The sequence below is a fragment of the Cervus canadensis genome, chromosome 8 (assembly GCF_019320065.1).
Source record: "Cervus canadensis isolate Bull #8, Minnesota chromosome 8, ASM1932006v1, whole genome shotgun sequence".
Classification (NCBI taxonomy): domain Eukaryota; kingdom Metazoa; phylum Chordata; class Mammalia; order Artiodactyla; family Cervidae; genus Cervus; species Cervus canadensis.
The window spans coordinates 39,854,490-39,876,642 of record NC_057393.1 but is presented as its reverse complement, the minus strand read 5'-3'; the positions used below and the strand labels follow the sequence as shown (position 1 = coordinate 39,876,642).

The 22,153-nt window shown below is 37.5% G+C and overlaps 1 pseudogene; it reads left to right on the top strand.

Annotated features, from left to right (window-relative positions):
• Positions 1-21,571: 21,571 nt before the first annotated feature.
• LOC122446724 lies at positions 21,572-21,812 on the top strand (annotated as a pseudogene).
• Positions 21,813-22,153: the final 341 nt, after the last annotated feature.

Sequence of the window (22,153 nt, the reverse complement as noted above, 5' to 3'; positions counted from 1 at the left end):
GAAGGTAGGGAAAACAAGTACTTTCTTAAGTACTTTATAATGACATAACAATTCCCACAAAAATGCTACAAAATTGGTAGTGAAATGAAAGTGAAAGTCTCTCAGTCGTGTCTGACTCTTTGTGACCCCATGGACTGAATTCTCGAGGCCAGAATACTGGAGTGGGTAGCTTTTCCCTTCTCCAGGGGATCTTCCCAACCCAGGGATCGAACCCAGGTCTCCCGCATTGCAGGGGGATTCTTTACCACCTGAACCACAAGGGAAGCCCAACAATACTGGAGTGGGTAGCCTATCCCTTCTCCAGCGGATCTTCCTGGCCCAGGAATCAACCCAGGGTCTCCTGCATTGCAGGCGGATTCTTTACCAACTGAGCTATCAGGGATTTTTAAAAAGTGAGGATGCTGAGGATAAATTGTGCATGCAAAGTCACAAGGCAAATAGAGGAGCTGAGATTTAAATTTAGGCCTTCTTAAGAAAGTCGCTCAGTGATGACTCTTTGTGACCCCATGGACTTTGCAGTCCATGAAATTCTACAGGCAAGAATACTGGAGAGGGTAGCCTTTCCCTTCTTCAGGGGATCTTCCCAACCCAGGGATGGAACTCAGGTCTCCCACATTGTAGACAGATTCTTTACCAATTGAGCCACAAGGGAAGCCGAGAAATACTGGCATGGGTAGCCTATCCCTTCTCCAGCAGATCTTCCCGACCCAGGAGTCAAACTGGGGTCTCCTGAATTGCAGGTGGATTCTTTACCAACTGAGCTATCAAGGAAGCCCCCCACAAAAGTCAAGTTTGTTCGATATTCCACACCACCAAGTCAAGTCTTAATATTAATGTGTGAATTACAATAAACTGTGGAAAATTCTGATAGAGATGGGAAAACAGACCACCTGACCTGCCTCTTGAAAATCTGTATGCAGATAAGGAAGCAACAGTTAGAACGGGACATGGAACAACAGACTGGTTCCAAGTAGGAAAAGGAGTACGTCAAGGCTGTATATTGTCACCCTGCTTTTTTTAACTTATATGCAGAGTACATCATGCAAAATGCTGGGCTGGATGAAGCACAAGCTGGAATCAAGATCGCCGGGAGAAATAACAATAATCTCAGGTATACAGATGACACCACCTTTATGGCAGAAAGTGAAGAAGAACTAAAGAGCCTCTTGATGAAAATGAAAGAGGAGAGTTAAAAAGTTGGCTTAAAGCTCAAAATTCAGAAAATTAAGATCATGGCATCCAGTCCCATCACTTCATGGCAAATAGATGGGGAAACAGTGGCTGACTTTATTTTTCTGGGCTCCAAAATCACTGCAGATGGTGATTGCAGACATGAAATTAAAAGACACTTGCTCCTTGGAAGGAAAGTTATGACCAGTCTAGACAGCATACTAAAAAGCAGAGATATTACTTTGCCAACAAAGGTCTGTCTAGTCAAGGCTATGTTTTTTCCAGTAGTCATGTATGGATGTGAGAGTTGGACTATAAAGAAAGCTGAGCTCTGAAGAATTGATGCTTTTGAACTGTGGTGTTGGAGAAGATTCTTGAGAGTCCCTTGGACTGCAAGGAGATCTAACCAGTCCATCCTAAAGGAGATCAGTCCTGGGTGTTCATTGGAAAGACTGATGTTGAAGCTGAAACTCCAATAATTTGGCCACCTGATACAGAGAGCTGACTCATTTGAAGAGACCCTGATGCTGTGAAAGATTGAGGACAGGAGGAGAAGGGGACAACAGAGGATGAGATGGTCGGATGGCATCACCAACACAATGGACATGGGTTTGAGTGGACTCCAGGAGTTGGTGATGGACAGGGAGGCCTGGCGTGCTGCAGTTCATGGGGTCGCAAAGAGTCAGACAAAACTGAGAGACTGTACTGAACTGTAACTTAATATAAGGCGTATAATTTTTGAGTTTGAACTACTTCATCTTGTTAACTTACTTTTAAAACTTCTATATTTGAAGTTTTCAAACAGAAAATTTAAGAAAAAAAGTATAGGCCCCCAAATATCTATTTTCCAGCCTAAATAATTATTAACATATGGCCATTTTTTTCTCCTATACTGAAGGGAAGCAGAATCTTTCACTCCAAAACATGCCTCTTGATTATTTTAGGTTGATCTTTTCCTCTCTATCCTTTTATTATCAAATTAGTGACAATTCACAGAAAAACAAGCCAAAGACGCTGCAAAATGAGCACTACATAAACATGAAGTCTACGTGAAATGTTTGTTTCCAGATTTTGTTTGTTTGTGTTTGCCCGATGATAAAACATTGTTCCAATTCAGATCAGTAGTGGATGGGTAAACAGATCTATTTGACCCTAGACTCAGGATTTTCCCTAACCTTTTTTAAAATTATAATTTTTTGCATTGGAGAATAATTGACCCATGACACTATATCAGTTTTAGGTGTATGAACATAATTATTCAGTGTTTCTATTCCTTGCCAAAGGATCACCACAATAATTATTGCCACTACTTGTCACCATACAAAGTTATTACAATATTATTGAATGCAGCTCTTGTGCTGTACATTTCATCACTATGACATTTATTTTTTAAATGTGTACTTCTTAGGGGTCCCAGGTGGTGCTAGTCGTAAAGATCCCACCCCACCAATGCAGGAGACATAAGAGACACAGGTTTGATCCCTGGTTCGAGAAGATCCCCTGCAGAAGTAAGTGTAACCCACTCCAGTATTCTTGCCTGGAGAATTACATGGACAGAGGAGCCTGATGACTGAAGTCCATGGGGTCTCAAAGAGTTGGACACAGTTGAAGAGATTTAGCACACGTGCATGCACATGTATTACTCAGTCTCCCTTACCTTAATTTCCCTTACTCATTTCTTTCATCTCCTTACTCTCTGGCAACCACCTGTTTACACTCTTATTAGTCATTTCTGTTTTGTAATGTTTATTCATTTGTTTTGTTTTTTAGATTCCATATAGAGGTGGAATCATAAAATATTTGTCTTTGAAATATTTCACTTAGCACAACACCTCTAATTTCATGCATGTTGTTGTAAATGACAAATTTTCATTCTTTGTTATGAAAGCTGACTGATCTTTCTCCCTATATATACATACACATTTTTATCTGTTCATTTATCAATGGGCACTTAGGTTTCTTTCCATACCTTGGCTGTTATAAATAATGCTGCAATTAACATAGTGGTGCATATATCTCTTCAAATTAGTGACTTCGTTTTCTTTGGGAAAATGCCCAAAGTGGACATGCTGGATCATATGGTAGTTCTGGTTTTAATTTTTTGACCTTACTACTTTTTTCCATGATTATTACAAATTTACATTCTCAACAACAGTGCATAAGGGTTCCGTTTTCTCCACATCCTTGCCAACATTTCATGTTCACTCTCTCTTATAAAAACCATTCTGACAAGTATGAGGTGATATCTCATTGCGGTTTTGATTTGCATTTCCCTGATTTTAGAAAGGTTGAGTAATTTTTACTATAACTGTTGGCCATCTGTATGTCTTCTTCAGAAAAAAGATTATTCAGGTCCTATGCCAATTTTTAAATTGGAGTATGTGTTCCTTGATGTGCTACTCGTATATCTGATACTATTTTAACCCCTTACAAATATTTAGATACCATTTGCAAATATCTTCTCCCATTCAGTAGGCTGTCTTTTCATTTTGTTGATAATTATTTCACTATACAAAACCTCTTTAGTCTGAAGTAGTCCCATTAGGTTATTTTTGCTTTTGCTGCCCTAGCCTGAGGAGACATAGTAAAAAAAATATTGCTAACACTTATGTCCAAGAGAGTACTAAATATTCTTCTAGAATTTTTATGGTTTTAAATCTTACATTTGAGTCTTTAATCTCTTTTGAGTTTATTTTTGATTATGTTATGAGAAAGTAGTCCAGCTTGATTCTTTTTCATGGAGTTGTCCAGTTTTCCAGCCCTATTTATTAAAGAGGCTTTCCCCCGCGCCACCCCCCATTATATATTCTTGTCTCCTTTGTCATAGACTAGTTGACTGTACACATGTGGGTTCATATCTGGGCTCTCTGCTATGTTCTATTGATTTATGTGTCTGTTTTTTCCCAGTACCATATTGTTTTAATTACAGTTTGAGATCATCCAGGTTTGTTCTTCAAGATCGCTTGCACTATTGGGATCTTCTATGTTTCCATACAAATTTTAGAAATATTTCTTCTAATTCTGGTGGCTCAGACAGTAAAGAATCCGCCTGCAATGCGGGAGACCTGGATTTGATCCCAGGGTTGGGAAGATCCCCTGGAGAAGGGCATGGCAACACACACCAGTATTCTTGCCTGGGGAATCCCCATGAACAGAGGAACCTGGCAAGCTACAGTCTATGGGTTCCCAAAGAGTCGGACATGACTGATGACTAAACGCAGAATGGTCATTTTAACAATATCAACTTTTCCTATCCTTAAGCACAGTATATCATTCCATTTATTTGCTCATCCTTAATTTATTCTGACAACGTCTTATAGTTTTCCAAGTACTGATATTTTACCATTTTCGTTAGATTTAGTCCTAAATATTTTATTCTTATTGATGTGATCATAAATGGTATTACTTTCTTAATTTCTCGACCTGATAGTATGTTGTTAGAGTGTAGAAATGCAAGAGGTTTCTTTATGTTAATTTTGTATCCTGTGGCTTTACTGAATTCATTGAGGAGTTCCAGCAGTTTTTTGGATTTTCTATTTTAAGAATTTTCCATATATGGTAAAATGTGATTTAAAAAGAGTGACAGTTTTATTCCTTTCTTTTCTCTTTGAATTATTTTTATTGCTATTTCTCTGATTGCAGTGGCTAGGACTTCCAAAAATATGTTAAATAGAAGTGGCGAGAGTGGAGATGTTTCTCTTGTTCTTAACCTTAAAGGAAATGCTTCCTGAAGCATTTGTTGCCTTTTCACTCTACCCTCCACTACCCAGCATCTCAATGGAAGATGAAAAACTAGCCACTTCTTTTGACAATGGAGGATTCATATTCCCCCAGCTGTCGACTGATAGTAACTTTGTATTTTGAAATTGTCTTATGCACGATATGTTGCATTTTATGTTGTCTCACAATAAAGCAAATTTTTAAATTTTGGCCTAATTTATTTTAACACCTTCCCATGTAAAGTAGCTTTAAAATGAATTTTCACAATATCCTAACTTTATTACTTACTGTTACTAATAAACATTATTCAGTATCTCATGTGGATGGGCAACAAATGTTAGGTCATGTCTAGCTTGTAAGTGTGTAAAAATGGAATGTAAACACTCAGTTTGGATATATATTATAACTTTATTTTTACATTCAGTTAAGCATCTTTTTCCCCAAAAGGATTGTGTAATTCACCTTCACCAATGATGATTTCATGGGAATATATATCTTACATGCCAAAGTGTTATGCAACCTGTCAACTACAAATTGGCACTTGCCATGGGTACTTGCCATCTACCTCTATCAAGATTAAATGATGTGCTGCTGCAGCTACTGACCTTCAATATGCTCTAAAAGGAGTTCAGAGTGAAGAGCAGAAATGAGGCACTCCATGCTTGAGGTAAAACTGGTAGGACATGTCTTCAGATAGATATTTTCAACCCAATTTTATGAAGCTCCATTCTTGCATCTCCCCATATCTAGAAAAGCACTAAAATCCTTCCTGGTGATGACTGTTCCTTGTGACTAGCAAAGTTCCATGAGACTAGTAGAAGTCTTTTGGAAAAATATGTGTAATTGATTGTATGTACTTAGCCTTCACCAAAATTACATATATACTGATCTACACCCCCACCCCCCGCCCCTGCCACTTTGGAGCAGTTTCTCAGAGCTAATTGAGGTGTTGTCTCACTGGGGCTTCCCAGGAGGCCACTAACGGTAAAGAACCTGCCCGCCAATGAAGGAGACATAAGAGATGCGGGTTCGATCCGTGGAACGGGAAGATACCCTGGAGGAGGGTATGGCAACCCACTCCAGTATTCTTGCCTGGAGAATCCCATGGACAGAGGAGCCTGGTGGGCTACAGTCCATGGGGGTCACAAAGAGTCAAACATGACTGAAGTGACTTAGCACTCCCAGGCTGCAGTCCTCATTTTGCCCCAAGTAAAACTTAACTGGCAGCTCTCACATGGTGTATTTTTTAAGTCTACAGACATGACATTGTTTTATCCTTGACCACACTGTCATTAGCTACTTTTATTCTAACTAAAGAACTTGATAACATTTCATTTTACTTTCCTAGACCCTACCTTGCAGGTGCCTCAAAAATTTTCTTTCAATTCTCTGTATTTCCTATGTCACCTACTTTTTCTCTAGTTCTATCAACAGCTCCGGAATTCACTTCACGCCTTATGCATCTCCATAGATGACAGCACTGGCAGGAACTCTCATTAGCTATTCAGTAGCTGTTTGAATAATTGTAAAAGCCTTCCAGATATTCCCATGCATTCGTGAGTATCCTAACCTTTAGTTCCCAAGGACACTGTTGTCCAACTATACAGTACAAAGACTCTTCATGTTACTGGTAATCCATTTGTTTATTTTTTATGGTACTAGCTTCTTTAGAAAAGCAGTGTGATCTCATTGATCATGCAATACATTCCCATATATTACAATCTTGTTTCCTAGTTGGCACTGACAGAAAATCTAAAACCTGTAAATTTATTGAACCATTGAAGTGAAATGTTCAGTGTATTTTCTGATTAGATACTCATTTGAAGTTTCCTGATAGCTTTTAATATCTTAATTCATTTCTTTTGTCCTGCAAGTAAGCATAAAGTTTCCGCACCATCAAGACTATAATAGCAATAACCACACCAGTTTCTCATGCCTGAATTGGTTCCCTTCTGAAGCATTAAGATGATTAGGCCCATGGCAAAAGGACTTCCCTTCTGTGATACTTATGAATCTTTCTGTTTAAATAAGAATAGGACAGTTGTTTACCTGCCCCCTCACATCCTGGGAGAGAGAAAGAAAACATTACTCCTTGGAATATAAATAACTGGCTTAATGACTCAGAGTTTCATCCCTCTTTGAATGTGAACAACTCTGGAGAGAAAGAGGACAGTCCCTATCACAGAATGAAAGCAATTGATTCCAAGGAAATATTTATTACTCATTGAATGGGAATCAAGCTAGGTCTACACCCTTAACTTCCAAGGCTTATCCTTTAATTCAGGTTGAAGTTCTATTTGCTCAGAAAGTGCTGACTAAGAAGAAACATAAAAATATTCACTTCTGCACAATACTTTGGGTTCACTGAGTAAACTTGAGTATAGAATCAGACAGCCATAGATATATTAGGTTAGAGATAAGTTAACGACCATCTCCAGATACAACTTTTAAATATGATAAGCAACTTAATCTTCATCTGCTGAGCACTATCAGTCCAAATGTTGTTCAGTCGCTAAGTCATGTCCGACTCTTTGTGACCCTGTGGACTGCAGCATGTCAGGCTCCTTGTCCTCCAGTATCTCCCAGTTTACTCAGATTCATACCCATTGAGTCAGTGATGCCGTCTAACAACCTCATCCTGTGCCGTTCCCTTCTCTTTCTGCCTTCAGTGCAGGTGGCGTTATTATCGCAATTACAGTGCAGATTGCTGTATTATTTTGTAAGAACACACTTGTCATGCCTCAACTTTCTGCTAAGCATCTCTTCTATAAATCAAAAGATCAGTAAATGAAAAAAAGATGATATTAACCTCTTGATATGTTAACTTTTCCCCAAATATATCACATTTTTTATTCTTTCACATGACTTCATTAATCACCATTCTAACATATCTGTAAGTCATACAATTCAAATTACAGTCTTTAGAGTTTATAGGCATGGTGCTATTTGTAGGTCAGTAAAATATTTTCTATTAAGCTTGACTTTTTAAAAGTGAATGAATAAGTTCAATGGATTCATAAAGACTGTAGTCTCTTTATATTAAGAGATTATGTGAAAATATGTGCCTAGTGAAAACTAGGTCTACAAAGATCACTATAATAAATGTTTAGGAGTTATGCTAAGAAGAGCTTCAGAAAAGGTGAGAACTAAGTAAGTGGTGCCTCTGCTAGGACCAATTAATTCAAACAGTATTCATAGGTGCTGATTCAAGAAAAAAAATTTCAAGACCAGGAGTTCCAAAGAACAATAAAACCAAGGCCCACTCTCCATAACACCCATCTGATCCAACTGAGTTACACCTTTGGAATTAGTGTGAAGACCCTTTTAATGGTCTTTCTCTTATTCTCTTTTTTTCTTTTATAAATACCTTGAAATATAATTAATGTGCATTAATTTATACATATTTAAAGGGTACAATTTTGTGAGTTTTATTACATGTATACATCCAGAAAACTAACATTCTAGTCAAGGTACCCCACACTCTCATCACCCCAAAAAGTTTCCTCATGCACCTTGCTAATTTATTCCTTAATTTTAGTCATTATAGATAAGCTTTCACTTTCTATAATTTTGTATAAATCAAATAATAAAGTATGTATTTTTTGTCTTTTAAAAAATAATGTCCTGTGTTTATTCATATTATATTATTATATTCAGAAGTACAAACAAAACATGTCTTTATTTTAAATTAACAGATGCAATGCTCACCTCAGTCCCCCCATCTCCTGAGTATCTAAGTAAAGAAGGATGGTGGAGGCAAGTACAGAATAATAAATTTATTCCCATATGACATTTGTGCATTATAATTGCATATATTTTAAATTTACATACTTTCTTTTAGATTGTTCACTTCTCTCAGACCTACCTTTTCCCCTACTCCTCTCCAAATCCGAGTGGTCTTCTCCAAGCCAGACCTGGAGTGACTCTGAAAGTCACGAAGTTTAAAATTCAAGATCCTCGTTTGCACACGTCCCTTCCAGGGCTCTCTAATTTACTCACAAGGTGATACATTTTAATGAAATTTGCAAAATCCATATACATTAACCACAACTGATGAAGACTATTGGATGTTTCCACTCTCATTTCCTGTCACTGTTCCCTTTTGTTAGCTAGTGCTAAGTACGGCCATGGGAAATTTTGGAATTTGCTTATGGACACTTAGCTGATACATATAGTCTAAATATAGGGTAATATATTTTTGTAGTTTGCCGTCATTTCTGTGTAAGTAAATTATTGTTAACAATCTTTAAGCACTTCTAGGAATAATGTAGTCAGTGTCGAGAGTACTTAAATATTTAAAGGGACTTGAACTGTCCTGAAATTTTAAAGCACACATATGACAGAACCTTGACAGAGGGCTTTCCTGATTTGACAACAGTGGTAAAAACCTCACAGCTTTACTAACTATAAGTTGTGAAGTTGAAAATAACTTTTCTGAAGCTAAAAAATTAATAAATTAATTTTAAAGTGATCATCTTTATTCATATATAATTGGTATAATATTACAGTAGCTTCAGGCATACAACATAATGATTTGATTTTTGTATATATTGTGAAATGATCACCACAGTAAGTCTCATTAACACCACACACATAGTTACAAATTTTTTCTTGTGATAAAAACTTCTAAAATCTACTCTGTTAGCAACTGTCAAGTATACAGTACAATATGATTCATTAGAGTCACCTGCTGTACATTACATAGCCATGACTTAACTTTATAGCTGGAAGTTTGTATCTTTGACCTTATTCACCCATTTCACCCACACTCAGCCCCACCTCTGGCAACTACCAATCATTTTCATCTATGAGTTCAAATATTGTTTTCTTTTACATAACTTATAAGTAGGATCATATGACTTTGACTTTACCTGTTTGATATATATATGTGCATATATATATGCATATTCCTTTTCCAGTTAGTGTTTTTATTTTCTTTGATGAATATGCAGAAGCAATATTTACTGAATCATTGGTACTTTTATTTTTACTATTTTGAGGAAACTGCATGCTGTTTCCCATACTGGCTACACCAATTTATATCTCCACCAATGATGCATAAGCATTCCCTTTTCTCCACATCTTTTCCAAAACTTGTTATCTCGTGTCTTTTGATAATAGTCATTCTAAAAGGTGCAAATTAATGACTCACTGAGTCTCTAATTTGCATTTCCCTGATGATTAGTGATGTTGGACACCTTTTCATGTACCTCTCGGTCATCTGTATATCTTCTTTGGAAAAATATCTACCCAGATCCTCTGCCCATTTTTTAAATTGAATTAGTTGTTTTCTGATTATTGAGTTGTGCGAGTTCTTTATACATTTTGGATATTAACCGTTTATCATGTTATTTGTAAATGCTTTCTCTTATTTTGTAGGTTGCCTTTTAATTTCGTTACTGATTTCCTTTGCTGTGAAGAAACTTTTTAGTTTGCTGTAGACCTGCTTGTTTATTTTAATTTTGTTTGCTTGTCCTTCCAGTTTCAAATACAAAATAAATTACTGCCAAGATTAATGTTAAAGGAGTTTACACCATATATTTTCTTCTAGGCCTTTTGTGCTTTTAAGGTCTTATATTAAAGTCTTTAATCCACTCTGTGTCAATTTTTATGTATGGTATAATATGGTGGTCTGTTTTCATTCTTTTGCATGTAGCTGTCCAGTTTTTCCAATACTATTGAAGAGACTCTCCTTTTTTCCATTGTATGTTTTTGGCTGTTTGGTGTAAGTTAATTGACCATGTATGTGTTAATTTCTGGACTGTCTCTTCTATTCCTTTGACCTCTGTGTCTATTTTTGTGTCAATACCATACTGTTCTGACTACTACAATTTTCTAATATACCTTGAAATCAGGGAGCAAGACACCCCTGGTGTTCTTCTTTTTCAAGATTGCTTTGACTGTTCATATTTTTAATGTTTCCATAAAAATTTTAGGATTCTTTGCCTTATTCCTGTAAAAAAAACAAAGCCATTGAAATTTTGATAGGGATTGTATTGAACCTAGTGAGAAGGCAATGGCACCCCACTCCAGTACTCTTGCCTGGAAAATCCTGTGGTTGGAGAAGCCTGGTAGTCTGCAGTCCATGGGGTCATGAAGAGTCGGACACGACTGAACAACTTCACTTTCACTTTTCGCTTTCATGCATTGGAGAAGGAAATGGCAACCCACTCCAGTATTCTTGCCTGGAGAATCCCAGGGACCGGGAGCCTGGTGGGCTGCCGTCTATGGGGTCACACAGAGTCAGACACAACTGAAGTGACTTAGCAGCAGCAGCAGCAGCAGCATTGACTCTATAGATTGCTTTAGGTAATATGGAGAGTTTAACAATATTAATTCTTTCAATCATTGAGCACAGATTTTTTTCTTTTTGATAAAGGCTTTAGGGTTTTCTGTATTTAACATCATGTCATCTGCAAATAGTGAAAGTTTTACTTTTTATGATTTGAATGCCTTTGTTTCTTTACTTCACAGAGTGATTTAGAGATCCATCCATATTGTTTCATACAATAGTAGCTTGCTCATTTTTATTACTATGTAGAATTCTATTGCATGGATATAGAAGTATTTTGTTTACTACACTCTCTTGGTTGTAGTAACTTTGCAGTAACTTGACTGTCTTGAAATCAAGGAGAAGTACAGTAAGCCCCTTACATATGAACCTTTCAAGTTGTGAGCTTTCAAAGATGCAAATGTGCACTCATATGTCCTGTCACATGAGTTAGTTCACGTGTCTGGCATATATTGTCACATGGGTACATCCTTTTCAAGTCGTTGGGCTTTTGTGTACTTTACTGTGCAGTACTGTATAAAGTACAGGATCTTTATTTCAAGTCCTGGATGTCTGGAAGCAAGCATAAAAGCAGTGGTGATGTAGCTGGTACTGCTAAAAAGCTCCAAGCCATAACAACGGAAACAAAAGTGAAAATAATTGAATGAATGGAATGAGGTGAAAGGATGGTAGACATCGCTCATTCTTATAACACTGAACTCCTTGCCGTGCAACAGGAGGAGTTTACTATTGAAGACCTGATGGAATTAGAGGTCCAGAGAAAGGATGAAGAGAGACAAAAGGAAGAAGTAACTGAAGAACCAAAGAGATTCACAATGCTGGAAATGGCAAAGGGATTTTATTTGAGGAGGTACTGTTGGTTTTTGAGGCACAGAACTCGAACAAAGAATGGTACAAGAAGCTTGCAGCAGGCATTCAGAATGCAATCCAGTGCTACTGTGTCCTCTGTGGTAAGAAAGAAAGAGCTACTACCCAGACATCCCTGGACATTTTTTTTTTCCCCAAGAGGGTAGATAGAATTGAAGCCACCAAAGAATCAGAACCTGTGCCATCAATATCAGGTGTAAATGAAATTGCAGCTTGCCCTCTGTCTCCTATTGCTAATAATCCTTCGGCTCTACCATCTCCCACCTCCCCTCCCTCCTCCAATCAGTAATTCTTCCTGCCTGTTTACTCGATGCCAGTCCCTGAATGCCAACTGTTCTACTATACTTTTAAGGCCACTGTACTATAAGATTAAAAATGTTTTCTTTATTTTTTGTGCTTGTTATTTATGTGGAAAGTAATAGAAGCCTATTGCAGTACAGTGCTGTATAGCTGATTGTTAGTTGGGTGGGCTAACTTTGTTGGACTTACAAATAAGTTGGACTTACTAATTCCCTCTCAGAATGAAACTCATTTGTATGTAAGGGACTTACTGTACTCAAACTTGTTCTTCTTTCACTTTCTTTAAATATTCTAGGGTTTTTGCTTTTTACATAAGGTTTAGTATTAATTTGTCATCTTTCATAAAAAACTGGTAAAATTTTTACTGGGATTATATTGAATATATGGAAGGAAATGGAGAAGGAAAATGACAACCTACAACAGTATTCTTGCCTGGGAAATCCCATGGACAGAGGAGCCTGGTGGGCTACAGCCCATGGTGTCACAAAGAGTTAGAATAGCCACTAAACAACAACAACAAAGTAGAAAGAAAATTGAGAAAAGTTGATACTGTAATAATACTAAGGTGACATCAGTATCAAGGTGCTATAAGATGTCCCTCCTGTTTGTTCCCCTTTTTAACAACTAAAACTTAATATCCATCACAAATAGAAAAACCTCTTTGGGAGTTGTAGAATCCAGCAGCATATGCTGAGGGACCTAGGAAGTGTCTTACTCATTTGTGCAGCTGGTAATAGGCAGACACCACCTCCATACAAGCTATGAAGCCATCAGGAGTCAATAAAACTTGTCCAAATCTTCACTGTCACCATTGGGTAAACCTGGGGAATGCCACCATGGGCCAACATCTATGGATGAAGACTTTGTAAAAGTCAAGCCATTTGGAAGGGAAACTCCAGCAAGCACACCACTAGAGAAAAACAGAATACAAGTTTGGACACACTAGAGAGGGTAAAAGGAAATTTTCCAGTGCTGCCACTGTGCTGTATTACACTTTAAATTTTGTTAAGAGGGTAAATTTCATGTAAAGTGTTCTTCACACAATAAAATAATATTTCAATAAATAAATAACCCTACATTTTATTTATATTTGTAAGATTTGGTATTAGTTACTTTATGTCTTTGGCAACAACTGTCAAAATTTTATGATAAAAATGTGTCTCTCAAAATTTGAAAACTATATCAGTGGGTCTTACTGTTTTAAGATAAAGATGCTTCTTTATGAATTAAAGTGCTCCTACCCAAGTTCAGGTAAGGCTTCCCAAGTGGTGCTAGTGGTAAAGAACCCACCTCCCAATACAGAAGACATAAGAGATGCAGGTTCAGTCCCAGGGTTGGGAAGACCCCCTGGAGTAGGACATGGCAACCCACTCCAGTATTCTTGCCTGGAGAATCCTATGGACAGAGAAGCTTGGCAGGCTACCATCCATGGGATCGCAAAGAGTCAGACACAACTGAAGCTATTTAGCATGCACATGCACCCAAGTGCAGGAGAAAGCTGGGTGATTCCTAGAGTCAAGGAAAACTCAGAGAATGAGAATGTAGGAAGGCGGAGTTTCAGCAGATGATAAAGCAAAGATAATGAATCTCTAAGGACATTTTGGAAACAAATCATCTTTATGAGTTGACTATGCAATATTTGACTTACTATTTGGCAAATATGGTAACTCACTGGAAACTCAATGACTGCACATTTTTTAGGAAAGGTCACCCAAAACATACACACATACACCCATATATATGTGGATAAACAGTGAGAGAAAGAAGGAAAAAGAGAATTAAGTTTTTCATTTACCTTCAAGAATGCAGAAAGCATTTGTTTTGGTGACAGTGAGTATGACCCTCTGGCATTACAAAGTTTATTATGCTTTAAAATTAATATATGTATATGTGAAGTTTATTTCTATCTTAGGAAAAATACAGATTTCCTTAAAATTTTCAATCTTGATTTTATGTATATACTTTTTTTTCTAGGAAGTTTCCTCCTATTTTTTTCCTACTTTTTTGGGGTTTGATTTCAGGAAATTTGAAAAAAGGAGACAAAACAATGCTCTGAATGTGTAACAGGAATGGGCAGCTTTGCTACTAGGCTCTGTCTCCTTATTATCCAGTTTCTAACTTGAAAGGAAATCTGACTTATTCTCAACTCAGTAAGGGGAGAGTAGTACTCTAATAGAATATCTATAAGAAGAGACAAAGATCTTGAAAATATATTCAAAGTTTATGAAAAATGTATGTGATGCCTTTCAGGAAAATTCATTTATTCTAGCAATTCCAATAACATTAAAAGAATTTTTGTGGTGTTTATAGTTATTGAAAAAGGCTAAGTTGATAGAACTGCAGAATGTGTCCCTCACAGTAACCAGTATCCTGGTATCTTACAAACATTCATCCTCTTTTGCTCTCCCGAGCTCACAGCTACTTGTTACCTTCCCTTCTGCCTTTTCTCCTAATATTCCTGTGCTGTCAAATCTGTGGTCTTTGAACTGAGCTCTTTACAGCCTGTTCAGAACAACAGAAAAATACACTAATTTTTTCCTTTAGGACAAGTCCTAAGGAGACATTGATGAGGTTCATGCAGTGAGTAAGAAAGAATTTTTATTTTAATGTTGGAAATGGTAGCTCTGACATCAAGTTTACAAGGGGAGGTTGATAGATTAAAATACCCTTTGGGGAAGTAGAATCATGTACAAAACCAAAAATAAATGACCAGAATAGCAGAAGTATTATAAAAGCCATCTCATTGACAAGATGATGAGAAAAGGGAGAACCATAGGATAGATAAGGTAATAAATGGAAACTCTGTGAAGCAAATAGCAAGACTACTCACGACTTTATGCTGTAACAATGACCATGTTGTGCTAATGACTTTTCTCCCCTAATAGGTTCAAAATGTGGTGGCCTCTTGTAATGCTGTGTTTCATCCACATGTCAGGAAAGGCCTTTTGTTTACTTGGAGAAAACACAAAAAACCCTGAAGCCAAGATGGATCCTGTAAGTTATTCCTATCACTGAACAGCAGCAAAAAAAAAAAAAAAAAAAAAAAAATCTGTTCCAAGGATATTGGCACTATTATTCCTATTAACTCTTTTAAATATTCTTTTATGATTATGTTATAAAACATGAAAGCTTTCTTAACATGGTATATATTACCCCAAACAATAAGAAATTCTACTTTAAGAATCATAAAAGTGGCAAAATGAATTTATAAAGCTATATATTTTGTCTTTTCTCCATTTGCTGCTGCTGCTGCTGCTAAGTCACTTCAGTCATGTCCAATTCTGTGTGACCCCATAGACAGCAGCCCACCAGGCTCTGCCATCCCTGGGTTTCTCCAGGCAAGAACACTGGAGTGGGTTGCCATTTCCTTCTCTAAAGCATGAAAGTGAAAAGTGAAAGTTAAGTCGCTCAGTTGTGTCTGACTCTTTGCAGCCCCATGGACTGCAACCTACCAGGCTCCTTCATGCATGGGATTTTCCAGGCAAGACTCAGATAATTTCCTGCTGGGGTTACCCAAGTGAAGTGCATAAAGTTATCACTGCAAATGGTTTCATCGTTCCACTCTAATGAATTCCTCATGGGAGGAATGATACTAATAATTAAGGTAGGGTTGTTGTGAGGGGAAAAGATGAGTGTCTCAAATCCTGAATCAAATGCAATCGCGTCAAACATATTCTCAGCAGAGAAAATGAGATTAAGTTACTCATAAAAAGACAAAACAAAACCTTAAACCTCCTGGGACCTCAGAGAGTAAGCTGAGGGTCTTAATGTCACCAGATTTACATTGGCTTCTATAATGTGAAATACCCTGACCTATGACTGTATTCATCTGTGCAAAAGTAATTGCGGTTTTGCATTGTTGAATTTTCTATTTGATACTGGGAAACATTATTAAATGTGGTTATGTTACATATCACTTTAATGCACATTTCTTGCTTAATGTTTTTTGCTAATGAATTATTACTTCCTGTTTATTTTATATGTATTCTAGTCTATTGAAATGATATTAGACAAAAAAGCAAATTCTAGCAACTTTCTTACTCAAGTTCAGAATGGGTCATAAAGCAGCAGAGACAACTCGCAACATCGACAACTCATGTGGGTCAGGAACTGCTAATGAACGTACAGTGCAGAGGTGGTTCAAAAAGTTTTGCAGAGGAGATGAGAGCCTTGCAGTGGCTGACCATCAGAAGTTGATGACAACCAGTTGAGAGAATCACTGATGATGATCAGTTCTAGCTGATCCTCTTACAACTACATGAGAAGTTCCCCAAGAACTGTGTTGACCATTCTATGGTTGTTTGACACTTGAAGTAAATTGGAAAGGTAAAAAAGCTTGATAAGTGTGTGCCTCATGAGCTGACTGCAAATCAAAAAAATTGTCACTTTGAAGTGTCCTGTTCACTTATTCTACGCAATAACAACAAACCATTTCTCGATCGGATTGTGATGTGTGACAAAAAGTGGATTTTATACGATAACCAGTGACGACCAGCTCAGTAGTTGGACTGAGAAGAAACGAAGCCAAACATGTACCAAAAAAAGAGTCATGATTGCTGTTTGGTAGTCTGCTGCCTGTCCAATCCACTATGGTTTTCTGAATCCTGGCGAAACCATTACATCTGAGAAGTATGGTCAGCAAATCAATTAGATGCACCTAAAATGGCAACACGTGCAGCCAGTGTTGGTCAACAGAAAGAGCCCAATTCTCTGCAACAACACCTGACCACGTGTCGGACAACCAATGCTTCAAAAGTTGAATGAATTGGGCTACGAGGTTTTGCTTCATCTGCCATATTCACCTGACTTCTTGCCAACTGAATACCACTTCCTTGAGTATCTTGACAACTTTTTGCAGGAAAAATGCTTCTACAACCAGCAGGATGCAGAAAATGCTTTCCAAGGGCTTGTCAAATCCCAAAGCAAGGATTTCTATGCTACGGGAATAGACAAATTTACTTTTTGTTGGCAAAAATATGTTGATTGTAATGGTTCCTATTTTGATTAATAAAGATGTGTTTGAGCCTGGTTATAATGATTTAAACTTCAGGGCCTGAAACTGTAATTAGTTTTGCACCAACCTAATAGTTTATTGTGCTGGGTGGAAACTCAGAGTCCCTGAATAGAAGACCCACTTAATTAATATAATGCTGAATTTCCTTAGAATATTATTTTTAATAGTTTTTTGAGGTATAGTTGGCATACAATAAACAGCACGTATATGAAGTGTACAATTTGATATGTTTGTCATCTGAGAAACCACAACCACAATTAAGATGACATATTCAAAAATATTCAACTCGACCAAACAAACATTTAAGTTTAATATGAAACTAAAAGCCTATATCTAACTGCATGCTTAACTGAGAATAAGGAACAAGTTTATAAAGATTTTAAACAACTTTCTTTTTTAGGTAAGAGACCTGTTATGTTTCTGCAACATGGTGTGCTTGCTTTGGCCACAAACTGGATTTCCAATCTGCCCGACAACAGCCTGGGCTTCTTCTGGTGGATGCTGGCTATAACATGTGACTGAGAAACAGCAGAGGAAACACCTGGGCCCAGGAAAATTTATACTACTCACCAGTCTCAGCTGAATTCTGGGCTTTCAGCTAAGAAGGGGACAATTGAAAATGTTAATAAATATTGAGCTAAAAAGACACATGGGTATTCACCCCTTCCAAACCATTCTTATTTTAACACATCACATTCCAAACAGGAGTGTCATTTTCAATTTAATCCTTTCTTGGATTCCCCTTTACACCTCTTTTCAAGGGTAGTGTTTCCTCCCAGTACAAACTGTGTGTGATCCCAGTACACAGTATTTGTGGATTTTTCATAAATATACATTTCCACATGGAATGGGCAAAATGACTGAGGCAAGAAAATTTGCTGCCTCCAGAAGATTCTGGTAGGAACATTCACTTGGACTTAATAGGAGGTTAAACCCAGTTGGGAAACCAGTCAGTGGACTCACTGTAACCCAGGGGACAGATGATCGTGACTTAGAAGAAGGTGGGGTTAATTGTGGAGGTAATGATACATGATTAGGTTTTAGAGTAGTTTCTAAATATATTTAGGAGAGGGAAACAATAGGATTTGCTTATGTATTGGATATGGAGTATAAGAGAAAGCGGAGTCAAGGATGACACCATGATTTGTGACCAGAGCACCTGGAGTGATGGAGACACCATTGGCCAAAACGAGGGAGAAGGTGAGAAGAGCTGATGTGGTGGGGAGAGCAGAGGCTCAGTTATGGACCCAAGCGTTACATGCTACTGGAGATTCAAGTGGAGAGTCAATCAGTCAATTGTAGATACAAATCCGGAGTTGAGGAGGGAAGACTGGGCTGAAAATACAAAATATGAGTATGCAAATACAAAATATGAGTATGCAATAACTGACGTAGTGACTTCAGAAAGAGAAGAGGAGGGGTCCAAGCCCTAAGCCCTGAGCCACAATTGAGTTAGACAGTTAGGAGGAAACAGGTAAAGATACTCGAAAATAATGATGACAGTGGTATGAAGGAAGCCAGGAGAATCTGGTGTTCTAGAAGACAAGTGGAGAAAGTGTTATCATGAAAGAAGGTTGTCAATCGTTGAAGAGGCTTTGTTAGTATGTGAAATGAAGTCTGACAACTAACTGTTGGTTTTGGCAGGCTGAAATCTCTAGGGGAATCTTCATAACAACAACTTTGGTGAAATGGTTGGGACAAAAGCATGAGCAAATGAATTTAAGAGACCATGAAAGAATCTGTAAAGGGAAGAAATAAGGTGGAAGGAGAAGGAGCAAGTAGAGAGAAATAATGGTGTATTTTTTTATGCTGATCCTCACTGTTAGCCAGTGACATTACTTCCTACTACAGGTCTAAGCAATTAGAATATCCATATTTGGACACACACAGGGAAATGGATGAAATTGGTGAAATTGTGGAAATCCTCTTCCTACTGCTTGTTCATCCTAAAACAAGGATCTCACTGGTAGAATTTTAAAAAAGGAAAAGGGCCAGTGAGGAAGAGCTTTCCTATGTTTTTGCCATTGTGCAAAATGTTAAGTTCCTAAGGAGATATGGGGTTTCGTTTTGTTTTTAGAAAAGCACTTTTAAGCAAAAGGTGAAGAAATGGGATGAGGCAGAGAGAAAAGTTTGGCAATGATGCAGTCCCCAAAAGGCCTCAGCCAACTCTGTATGAGAAGGCTTTGGGGAACCTTCACCAGTGGAACAAACTGGCAGGTCCTTTATTCACTTCTGAACCAGTCATGAAGTGCAGGGTGTCCCATTAAGGGAGCACAACCTTCAGTTTTCCTGAGCAAATGCAAAATCAAAACATTTCCTGTGGCTTTTGGTGAATAAATCCCTCAGACTTGGAGAGAAATTTGGGCAGTGAAGCACAGTACCAGAAGCACTTGATCAACAATAGACTCAAATGCTTTGTTAAAAGATGGGAAATGTTCTAGATTACTAAAATGAACACCATTTGTTTCCAAAGCGTTCCCCAAATTTAGCTATTTTGCGTGGAAATCTACCTCAATTTATCATCAACTCCCATGCTTTTAATAATAGAACACAGTGAACATAGTTTAACCTTTTTTTGGATGATCTAGTATCTTAAAAACATTGCATTTAACAGCAATGCAACAATTTCCTTAGGATTTATTGACTTAGAATTGTTTGTCCTGACACCAAATGTCCAATCTGCCACTCTTTTGGGTATTTAAATTTGAACATTCTTTCTCACCAGTGGACAGTTCCTCACTGTGTCCCCATACTCATAAGTTTTAGGAAGTTGTTTATGCCTTCTAATTTACATCTTTCAATCAATCTGCTGTGTGTGTCAAAGATAAGTATCCTTGATAGAATTGTGTCTAAGATGGGATTAAATTTATTCTGAGAAGTCACCTGTCCTGACCCCAGATGTACATATTGACACCCACTCAGGCTCCTTGTGAGTGATTCTTACTCACTCTGGATGATTTGCAGGCTGTTATCTTCCAAGTTAGGCAACAGATAAAGAACTCATTAATAAACACAGTGCTTGTGGAAAGACTGTTCTTCTTCCAGTGGAATCAGGCTGGATATTTTATAATTGATGAAGCTGTCTACATTAGAAAGTTGTTTTTTCTTTTTTTTTTCCAGGCCCTTCTTGAGTCTCATTGGTATATCATTATCAACTATAGGGAGGGATTGTCCCTTGTAATTCAACTGTAAAAATTTAAGTTAATGGTTCTTTAATTATAGTTCAATCTATTTGTATGATACTGTTCATGAAACCAATTAAAAACAGAGGTTGAATATATTTACTGTACATAGCCATTGGAATTATCTTGGCTACTCATTTGTCAAGTATTCGTTAGGTGACAAGTATCCTAGAAAGTATTTACAAAATTCATTTCAATTACTTCATAAATAACCTCAAGAAGCATTTATTATTTATTATATATGTTTTGTTTTAAAGTTAAATTACAGCTCAAGGTACAGGAAAATAGAGAGTAATCAAAATATGGTGACATAGGGTGTCACCTAGATCTGTTTCTGTATGCTTTGGAGACTTCTGCATCTTTTCTGTTTGATTCTGGTTATTACTAATGCCAAATATCAAGAATTTTGTAAGTGGCTTCCATATATTTTCTGCTGTTTTAAAATCTTTTTCAGAATTGCACTTGTGATGAATGTATGACTTCCCTGATGGCTCAGACCGTAAAGCGTCTGCCTTTACAATCTGGGAGACCTGGGTTCGATCCCTGGGTCAGGAAGATCCCCTGGAGAAGGAAATGGCAACCCACTCCAGTATTCTTGCCTGGAAAATCCCATGGACAGAGGAGCCTGGCAGGCTACAGTCCATGGGGTTGCAAAGAGTCAGACACAACTGAGTGACTTCACTCACATTTTAGATGAGGAAACTAAGACACTTAGAGTATAAATGACTTTTCCAAGGTCACAAAGCTACAAACCATAGAACCAGGTTTCAAAGTCTGTTTGGTCAGATTTCAAATTTGAGCTTTGCCCTTTCCACTTATTATCCTACTCATATTAAATATTAATTAATTGTATTGTTATTATCAAGTAAGATAAATTTAAACTCACCAAAACCTGCATGAAACATAAATGATAACATTTTTGTTACCATATAAGTATTCTAAGGTTGGCGTATTTTCTAAAGACAGATAGAAGAATGATAACTTTTGCAAGCCTTGGGGTCAGGACTTGGTAGCTGCACCACAACCATGGCATGCCCTAGCCTCACCATGCCTCTCATTGTGATGAGTGTGTTCTCGGGGCTTTGTTGGCTTCCTGGTGCCCTGGTTCATCTCTAAGTGTCCCATCTGCAGAGTTATCATCACCATGTTGGGGACCTGTTCAGTTTGCTGCTATCTCTTTTGGTTGATTGCAATTCTGGCCCAACTCAACCCTCTCTTGGGACCACAGTTGAGAAATGAAGCCATCTGGTACCTCAAGCATCACTAGCCTAGAGGAAGAAGTCCTGCTTACCAGTGCTTAGTCATTGAGGTCAAGAAGAGAACTCCTCTAGATGCACAATCACCTCCATACCCAGACCACCTTCCTTGACACACACATTCTAGACATTAGCTGCCTTAAACATCCCCATCATATTTATGTATCTTGGTCTAAAATAGAGCACTTTTTTTTTCTTTTTTTAATGTATTTATTTTTAATTGAAGGATAATTACAATATTGTGTTGATTTCTGCCAGACATCGACACGGATCAGTCATAGGTATACGCATCTTACCTTCCTCTTGGGCTTCCTTCCCATCTCCCCGGCCCCCACTTTCCTGTCACTTTTTT